This window comes from Solanum dulcamara, chromosome 3 (genome assembly GCF_947179165.1).
Source record: "Solanum dulcamara chromosome 3, daSolDulc1.2, whole genome shotgun sequence".
NCBI lineage: Eukaryota > Viridiplantae > Streptophyta > Magnoliopsida > Solanales > Solanaceae > Solanum > Solanum dulcamara.
In genome coordinates, this window is record NC_077239.1 from 41,617,134 (window position 1) to 41,628,194 (window position 11,061).

Sequence of the window (11,061 nt, forward strand, 5' to 3'; positions counted from 1 at the left end):
GATGCACTCAGCCGTAAGTCCTTGGGTAGCTTGATAAATGTTCCAGCAGAAAAGAAGGAAATAGTTCGTGAAATTGGTCAATTGGCCAGTCTTGGAGTTCGGCTGGCTGAATCGGGAGATAATGGGATTTTAGTTCGAGAGGTTGCTGAATCTTCCATTATAGAAGAAATAAAGCGATGTCAATATGAAGATCCTATTTTGGCACATTATCGAGATACCTGTATTGACAAAGAGAAGACCCCTTTTGGTATTACATCTAATGGAGTATTATTATACAGGGACAGGTTGTGTGTACCTGATGTTGCTGGGCTACGGCAACAAGTTATGGGTGAGGCACATCATGCTCGATATTCTATTCATCCGGGTACAACAAAAATGTACCATGACCTTAGATGTTTATTCTGGTGGGATGGTATGAAAAAAGATGTTGCTGAGTTCGTGGCCCAATGTCCAAACTGTCAGCAGGTCAAAATTGAACACCAGAAACCAGGTGGTTTATTGCAGGAGATGGAAATTCCAACGTGGAAGTGGGAAATGATTAATATGGATTTTATTACAGGTTTACCTCGCACCCCACGGAAGTACGATTCAATATGGGTTATTGTTGATAGGTTGACTAAGTCAGCCCATTTCCTTCCGGTTCGAATCACATATTCAGCTGAGGATTATGCCAGGTTATATATTAAGGAGATAGTAAAGCTCCACGGTGTTCCTGTGTCTATTATCACTGACAGAGGTGCCCAGTTTACAGCAAATTTCTGGAGATCTTTTCAGGCGGGATTAGGGACCCAGGTGAGCCTTAGTACAGCATTCCATCCTCAGTCTGACGGGCAAGCCGAGCGCACTATTCAGACGCTGGAAGATATGTTGCGGGCCTGTGTTATTGATTTCAGGGGTAGCTGGGATGACCATCTACCACTTGTTGAATTTGCTTATAATAATAGTTATCACTCTAGTATTCAAATGGCACCGTATGAGGCACTATATGGCAAAAAATGCAGGTCACCTATAGGCTGGTTCGATGTGGGTGAAACTAAGTTAATTGGCCCAGATCTAATTCAGCAGGCAGTTGAGAAGGTGAAGCTTATTCAGGAACGATTATTGGCAGCTCAAAGTAGACAGAAAGCATATGCTGACAACCGGCGTCGACCTTTAGAGTTTCAAGTGGATGACTGGGTATTCTTGAAGGTGTCACCTATGAAGGGCGTCATGAGATTCGGCAGAAAAGGGAAACTTAGTCCGAGATACATCGGGCCTTATCAGATTGTCCGTAAAGTAGGCAAGGTTGCCTATGAATTGGACCTACCAGCTGATTTAGAAGCAGTACATCCGGTGTTCCACGTGTCTATGCTTCGTAAATTCATTGGCGATCCTTCTAGAGTATTTCCTGTAGAGGGCATTCAGGTGACCGAGGAGCTATCCTATGAGGAACAGCCGGTGGCTATTTTAGATCGTCAGGTAAGGAGGTTACGCACCAAAGATGTGGCATCTGTCAAAGTATTATGGCACAACAACAATCGAGAAGAAATGACTTGGGAGGCGGAGGAAGAAATGAAGAAAAAGTATCCTCAGTTGTTTTCTGCATCCACAGGTAACTTAAGTTCCTTATTACCTATATTGGTTAGATAATAAATTATGTGAAACAGCTGTATTTATAAACTTATAAGATCAATTTAACATTCGAGGACGAATGTTCAAAAAGGGGGGAAGAATGTTATAACCCGTACTTTGCACCGAAGGACATGTTGGGAATACTTGTAACAGGTCAAGGGTAAGACTATGCTTAGTCTTGTTATATACAAGTTTCCATTGATTAAGTTGGGAGGTGGAATTATTGGAAAAGTTAAAGGGAAAAATTGGAATTACTCATGTGGAAATATCATAAAAGGTTAGGGGTAAAATTGGAATTTCACATGTGGAAATACTATAAAAGGTTAGGGGTAAAATTGGAATTTCACATGTGGAAATACCATAAAAGGTTAGGGGTAAAGGTGGAATTTCAACTTGGAATTATTAGGAAAGGTGAGGGGCAAAATGGTAATTTCACATGGAACCCTCTTAGTCATAAAATCCTAGAATGTTCAAGAGAATTGGAAGAAGATAGAATAGCCAAAATCTCTAAGCAAAAATAAGAGAGAGTTCGGCCATGGCAAGAAAAAATTAACCCTCCAAATTTTATCCCCAAAAATTATAATTTTCTAGTATTCCTACTAAGTCAAGGGTGCTCTACAACATGGTGTGATTGTTTTGGAAGTTTGGAGACTTGTTTCATTGATTTGGAAGTGAAGAAGTTAGAAGAAAAAGGTAAGAATTCATTCATTTTATTAAGTTGTGAAGGTTTGTGTATGTTGTAGTATGTTGAGGTGTATGGAATTTATGAAAATATGGAAGTTTTCATGGTAAAATGATGCCATGTATACATGTTCTTATATGAGTAAGAATTATGTAAATTTTGTGTAGTATTTTTGTGTAGTATTTTTGTGTAGTATTTGGATGGTGGTTATGTTAATTATTTGGTGTTGGAAAATGAAAGTTGGATGAGATTAATTGAAGTTGGAAATAAGAATTAAGTGATGAGATGGAAAAAAATTAAGGTTGCATAGCTTGTTAGTTGTTGTTGTAATTTTTGGAATATAAGGAACCTTAAATGGTGTATTTGGTATTAAATGAGTTTGTAGGAATTATACAATTTGAGTGTTATATTATAAGAAGATGGAAGTAAGTTATTAAAAGTATGGAGTGTTGTTGTTGGTTGTGAAGTTGGAGAAAGAAAATGAGTTTTTAATATTTTTATTGTATTTATGGAATTTTTAAGTGAAGTATGGGATTGAAAAAAAATTGGATAGCTTACTTGGAATAATTTTTACTTATGTTGGAATGAGTTGAAATTTATTTTGGATATGGGATATTTATATTTATTTGGAAATGCAAAGTTTGGTTGAAAGTTGTTGCACTAATTGGAAAATTACACCAATTTATATTATGGTGTGTTTAAATTGATTATTGATGAAATTGGTGTTGTTGTTGGCTTGGTTGTTGATATTGTGGCCGAGTTGTAATCTCGGGGTTGCTATATATATAGGGGAGATGCTGCCGAAATTTTTGTAGACAAGTATTGGAAAAATTGAATTCTTAAAGTCTTATGAATAGTAATTGGTAAATGTGACCAATTGTAGATTTTGGAGGGAACGGGAATTGAATTTGGACAACCGTAAAACGTCAAAAAGGTATGTAAAGCTTTACATTTTCTTCTCTTGGCATGTCCTAGATGTAATAGGATTGAATACGAAACTCGGGAATCACTCTACTCTTCGGAATCGACGTTCGAAAATTTCCCTTTTCTATTCAATAGAATTGAATTAGGTAATTATGAATAGTTTTGGAAAATTGTCTAAACTTCTAGATTTTGCACAAATAAATTCCGAATACTTTGAAACTCCTCTAAATAAGGTTATGAAGTCTAACGCACATGATTTGTATATGCCACCTCATTTGACCGAGGTGGGCCCCACTATTCCGAATTTTCCTTCGTTATTCCGTTTGAGTTACGGTAGGTAGAATTTGTTAGAAACTCTTTGCTATGCTTCCTAATATTATATGAATAATTATTCCGTTAATTCCCATAATATAATTTGAAAGTACGGAGACGATTCGGAAAATACTATTTTTACGTAAACCATTGTGATATCGGAAGTACTTGTACTATTATTATTATTATAGTTTCCTTTTATGTTTTGTTATCAAAATTATGCCATCGAGTCTGTATAAATATTTTATGATTTAAATTGCATTAGTTTCTCACTACTCCACTCGTGGATGCCTCAATACTTCTTTCACTGAGCCTGGGCCAGGATATGTTTTCGTGCGTAATTCTCTGCATTGTTCGCCGTGTCCCGACGTGAGGGGGCAGGTATGACATGTACCATGGGGTGGTAAATATTATGCCACGGAGTTATGCTGTGCCATGTACATATATGTTTGTGATATGATATGATATGATTTGATATGGCCATCTGATATGATATGATTTGTTACGGAGATATTCCCTACTCTGGTGGTATGCTGTGCCGTGGTGCCGGTGAGGGGAGGGCAACCACACTTTGTTCACCGAGTCCCTAAGGGGGGCCGGATATGGCATATGTCTGTACATATATGATTTGAGATTTTGATAAGCATTTTGAAATTCTAAACATTGATTTTATGTTTTGCATATACTATTCAGATTATGATGTTATATAGTTCAGTGCATGCTTTACATATTCAGTACATTTTCCGTACTGACCCCCTTTCTTCGGGGGCTGCGTTACATGCCCGCAGGTACCGACGTTCGTTGTGCTGAGCCGCCTGTTTAGGACATCTGCTGTGTTAGTTACAGTGCTCCTTTGTTCGGAGCTTGTATTTTGGTACTGACTCTATCTCTGTATATTTGTATATATTGGTCAGGGGTACGACGGGGCCCTGTCCCGTCTTATGACTATGTTATCATCTGTAGAGGTCTGTAGACAGAGTTATGTTGTGGGTTTTGGATATATGGTTTGGATTTTTGTGTGTTTTGTGACAACCTTTCAACTCTCGTGCGTATATTTACTTCTATAATATATTTAGCAATTTCTACTAATCGATACATTTGTTTATTCGAAAAAAAAAATAGACTAATTTGGGATAAGGGTACTTTTGGGTGCCCAACTCGGGCACCAGTCACAGCCTACGGGGTTGGGTCGTGACATTAACCATAGGGATGCACCTAGAAAAAAGGTGGCGAACATCTCTGACTAAAATAGTGATTGGCTCCTTAACAAAAGTCAGGATCAACCAACTCAAAGAAGTCATACTGAAGTCTGTGGGACTCATCTGAGATGTACTGGCGCAACATAGAAACATGGAAACTAGGGTGTATAGATGAAAATGTTGGAGGCAAAGCCAGCTCATAAGCAATCTCTCCAACTCTCCTCAGAATCTTTAAATGCCCAATATACCTAGGGCTAAGCTTACCCTGCCTACCAAACCTCATCACACTTTTCAAGGGAGACACCCGCAAGAACGCCCAATCTCCAACCTCAAGGTACAAGGGTCGGTATCTTTGATCAGCATAACTCTGGTTCCTTCTCTGAGCTGTCCTCAGCCTATCTTAAATAACCCGAACCCTGGATAGGGAATCTTGAAGTAAAATAGTACTATGCAGCCCAGGCTCTGAAGACTCAAACCAACTAATTGAAGTATGATAACGCCTACCATATAAGGACTCGAATGGGGCCATCTGAATACTAGAGTGGTAGTTGTTATTGTACACAAACTCCACCAAAGGCAAGTACTGCTCCTAATAACCCTCAAACACCAATACACAAGCTCGCAACATATCCTCCAGAACCTGAATAGTATGCTCTAACTGGTCATCGATCTGTGGATAAAATGCCATGCTAAGATCAACCCAGGTGCCCAACTCTCTCTAAAAGTCTCTCCAGAAACTAGAAGTAAACTAACATCCTCTATCTAATATAATGGACACCAGTACCCCATGAAGATGAACCACCTCCTGAATATAGATCCGAGCTAGATGTTTTGTAGTGAAAGTGGATCGCACTGGCAGGAAGTGTGCTAACTTGGTCAATTGATCAATAATGACCCAAATACCATCATTACCTCTAGGGGTCCAAGGTAATCCCATCATAAAGTCCATGGTAATCTGCTCCTATTTCCACTTGGGAATGGGTAATCTTTGAAACACTCTATCAGGCCATTGATGCTCGGCCTTAACCTGCTTGCAACTCAAATAATGGGATACGTACTCATCTATATCTCTGCTCATTTCATACCACAAGTAATGTTGTCGCAAATCTTGATATATCTTTGTGGTGCCCAGATGAATAGAGTACCTAGAACCATGGTCCTCGTATAGAATCAACTTAATAAAGCCTCCAACTCTGGGAATACAAAGGCAACCATCAAATTGTAGTACCCCATCTGAATCTATAGAAGCCTATCCACCCTCGCCTCATAATACCAATTCTCAAAGATCTACCAATGCTCTATCCTCAAATTGTCGGCCATGAATTTGATTCAATAGAAATGACTGATCTCCTACAAAAGCCAAAATCAACCTAGAATCTGATATTTCCAACCTAACCATCCTATTTGCAAAAGATTGGATGTCCAAGGCTAGGGGTCGCTCCATAGAAGGAAAGAAAGATAAACTACCCATAATCCCCGCCTTCAGGCTCAAGGCATCCGCTACTATATTCGCCTTGCCCGAATGGTAGATGATAGAAATATCATAATATGCTAAGAGCTCAATCTAGCATCGCTATCTAGAATTAAGGTCTCTTTGACTCATAATATACTGTAGGCTGCGATGATCTATATATATCTCATAATGGACCCCGTATAAGTAGTGCCTCCATATATTGAGTGAAAGAACTACGGCTGTCAACTCTAAGTTATGAGTAGGGTAGTTGCACTATTGTTCTCTCAACTGTTTGGAAGCATAAGCAATAACTCGACCTTGTTGCATCACAACGTACCCAAGACCCACACCCAAAGCATCACAATATACAAAAAAGCTCTCACCCTCAACTGGAAGAGTCAACATGGGAGTAGTGGTAAACAACTCCTGGAGCTTCTGAAAGCTCATCTTAAACTCCTCAAACCACACAAAGGGAATACCCTAATGGGTCAAACAAGTCAATGGGGATACAATGGTGGAGAAACCCTCAATGAAGCGCATGTAATAACTAGCTAATTCGACAAAGCTCTAAATCTCTGTAACAAATGTGGACCGATCCTAACCACTAATAGCCTCAATCTTCGCTGGATCTACCATGATACCCTTCTTGGGCCACATGTCCCATAAATTCCACAGACTCTAACCAAAACTCGCACTTTGAGAATTTAGCATAAAGTTGTGGATCTCTCAAAGTTTGGAGCACAATCCTCAAATATTGTGCATGCTTCTCTCTACTCTATGAGTATACCAGTATATTATCGAGGAATACAATCATGAATGAGTCAAGATAGCTTGAATACTAGAGTTATGAGGTCCATAAAAGCTGTGGGGGCATTAGTAAGCCCAAAAGACATCACAAGAAACTTGTAATTGCCATAACAAGTCTGGAAAGCAGTCTTAGAAATGTCGGCAGCTCTAATCTACAACTAGTGGTAGCCAGAACTCAGTTCAATCTTAGAAAACATAGAGGCACCCTGAAGCTGGTCAAACAGGTCATCAATACGAGGCATGGGGTAACGGTTTTCACCGTCACCTTGTTCAGCTGCCTGTAATCAACACGCATCCGCATAGTCCCACCTTCTTCTTAACAAACAAATGGGTGCACCGTATGAAGACACACTCGGATGAATAAATACCTTACTTAGGAGTTCCTCAAGCTGCACACTGAGCTCCTAAAGATCTATGGGGGCCATACGGTAAGGTGGTATAGAAATGGGCTTAGTACCCAGCTCCAAATCTATAGCAAAGTCAATATTGCTCTCTAGGGTAAGCTAGGTAGGTCGGTAGAGAAGACTTTAATAAAATCTCGAACCACATGAACTGAATCGACAAAAGATGCCTTGATGTACACATCAAAAACATATGTTATATCCACCAAACATCCGAACACGACTAGCCACCGGGCCCGTATAAAGGATATGATCCTAATTGGTGAACGACTATATGCACCCTACTATAAGATCGAGGAATGCTAGGCATGTCTAATGTAACGGTCTTGGCATAATAGTCTAAAACCGCATGGTGAGGGGATAGCAAATTTATGCACAGAATAACATCAAAATCCAACATATTCAGTAAAATAAGATCTGCCCGGGTCTTATGCCCCTAAATAGTCAACACGGGATCTACAAACTTGATCCAGTACTAAATAATCCCCTACCGGGGATAGAACATGCAATAGCACCTCAAGTGACTCATGAACAATACCCAGACATGGAGCAAAATATATAGACACATAGGAATACGTTGAACCTGTATCAAAAAAAAGCTGAAGCAGTATGCTGACAAATAAGGATAGTACCTATGATGACATCATTTGATGCCTTGGCTTTTTCCCTCGCTGGAGGAGCATAGAAATGGTTCTATCGGCCTCCCCCATGTCTATCTGCCCTGCCACCCGATTGCCTCTATAGGGACCTCTTAGAACACTCTTCCGACCATTGCCGCAGCCCTGACATCGATATCCACCTCCAGGTGGAGGTGGTACTGCTTCCAATAGTCTGTCCGGGCCGGGGCACTTTCTAGCCCAATGGTCCAGTGATCCACAATCAAAGAATCCTAAAGACTAGCGGCCTGTGATAAGTCATCCGTGATAGAAAGTAATTGGACTCGATCCGCTAGAGCTCTGCCCTGCGGTGGAACCCCCAAACGGGGCTGACTACCCTCAACTATTGGCTGAGTGTTCAAGGAAGTCACCTCTACCTAGCTGACCCACTAAAATATGAGGTATAAATTCGGCACCTCTAGACTCCACAAAACCTAGAGAGTAGAGCTGCTCCTAGTAAGTGGTCAGAAATTCTATGGCATCCTCGCCAATGGCTCTAGAATATGTCGGGGTTGACATAACACCCTATGAAACTACTGGTTGGGGGTGGAGGTGGCTAAACCTCAGATGTTGGCAGATCCCGCGGTGTGGCATGTCCGCTGCTGAATCTAGGGCCTGTAGTATAACCCCAATAGCCATAAGGAGATGAGCAATCATTGCTAGTAGTGGCCCTTCTGGCTGAGGAGGAATAGGGGCATCCTGGTGCTCCTCTATATGCTCAGGAGCTATATCTGGATCGGGAGCTAGTGCTTCTCCCCTGCCTATTCCATGAGGTCGGCCTCTAAGCCTGTCAGGCCTTGGTGGATCATCGCCACCGGTGGTACCACGTGTACGAACTATTTCTATGAAAGATTGGAACAAATCAGATTTCAGGAAACCAATAAGACATAAAACTGCATCAAATGATACAACATAGAGAATGTTCCTAATGACATCCTGTAGCCTCCCAAAGATAAGTTACGGGCATATCCTCACCCATCTGCTGGACTCTACTAGACTTTAGCTCTATATAAGTGAGACCAATGAACCTGGGCTCTGATACCAACTTGTCATGATCGATTTCTCAGATCTTGATGGCACCTACTCTAACCTACTAATGGGTAAGCCAACCCATAAACCTAGAACGACAAGTAATAGATTTGAGGGAAGAAACTAAACAAGAGTTGAAAATTCTGAAATAAGCAGAATAGATAAGTAGAAGCAAACCAAAACATGATATATACAATTAAAGATACCTCCCATAACTTGAAGGTCACAAGTACAGAGCTACTACAAAATAAAAGACTAGTACAAGTCCTAAAATTGGACCAAAAAAAAATATACAACAACTGGCTAGTCTCAAAAAGGTAAATGACGTTCCATCCTTACTAAAGGAGATAGAAATGATCCCAAAATGCCAAGTGCTTACCCTAGTCTCCGAAGCTGACTGCAACAGGCTCGATCTATTCGCGACTATAGCTGGTGCTCAGTCCTGCATCACGAAAGTAGATGCAGAATGTAGTATGAGTACCAAGACAATAGGTACCCAGCAGATATCATAGGCCGACTAAGAAGAAGAGGTAAAAACAACATGACAATAAGCAATAAGCCTAAATAGGAATCATAATAAGCATCTAAAGAGAAAAGGATACTATATAAGAGACTACAACTAACTATACCCAACTGGACCCCCATAATCCAAGCTGGGACACTCGTGTGCAAGTATAAATAAGAACTCAAATGAACCCCCATAAGTCCATCGGGTACACAGATAAGCTACACTACCAAAGCTAGGAGTCAAGAATATGCGATGCTAAGGAATAAAAGGTTGTGTCTTTTTCGAACCAAAATCCCCAAGTAGAGGTTAGCCATAAATGTTCTAAGGATCGAGGCCGGGACTGGCTACCCATATGCTCTCTTGAGATGCCACTATGGTCAAGGTCGGGCCTGGAACCCAGATGCTTGCTAGATTTCATCTGTATGGTCGAGGCCGGGACTGGGTACCTAAATGCTCGCCATAATAGCAGGTCAGCAGAGGCTGGAACTAGCTACCTAGACGCTCCCCAATGAAATCTCAATATGAAAGCCGGGACTAAGGATCCGAATGCTTACTCATAATTTATCCAAAGGTTCTAATTATTCTCCTTTTCAACTAAATGCCAATACGTAACAAAAATCTCCTCCTTGTGAATCAATGATATACCTCCAAAACTTTAATTAGAGCTAAAACTGAACGACCACAAAGTCTACTATCGCCGACGCATCTTGAAAATTGCAATCATAACAAGGTGTGAGTAAGGATATTCATAAGAGCAAGGTTACCGCCTAGCTAAGACCCAACTACCAGGCACTAGCCAGCTACATCATTCTACAAGGATCTAAAGCCGCCAGAGTGATGCCAGGGAAACTAAAGCAAGTTTACAATCTATACTAAGGCCAACATGTTCCACAAAACCAACACAATATGCATTCAACCCTTCTTATAATACTAATAAATAATGGAAAGGATCATGTATTTCTAATTACTCGAAAAACCCAATGAAAGCCTAAAACATGATTTTTACCACCTAATATATAGAAATAAACTACCAAATTCCAATAATCTCAAGATGCTTTAACACAACCAACTCAATCTAAAGATGGAAAAGTCATATCTTACTTGTAGGCTGAACATAAGTGCTCTAAATCACTGTGTCGATGCTTTTCCTTGCTGAATGGCCTCAAAACTCTACCACGCTATCAAAAATAGAATCACAATATTGTTATGGTCATTTAGACACTAATTTTACAATTTTCGGAGACAGACCAATTTCCGGGTCTAAAACGGAAAATATAGGACCCACATTCAGAATTCTGGAATTGACCCCAAAAACTACTCCAGAACACCACCCAATGCTCAACGATCAAATTTTAATTCAACTCAGGGTTGGAAAACAACACGAATTGACCATGCTACAAATTTCCCATAATTCAAGCTAAAATAACACTATGAAAGCATCTATACGCAGTAATTTCTCAAAAACAAAAACCCCCCACT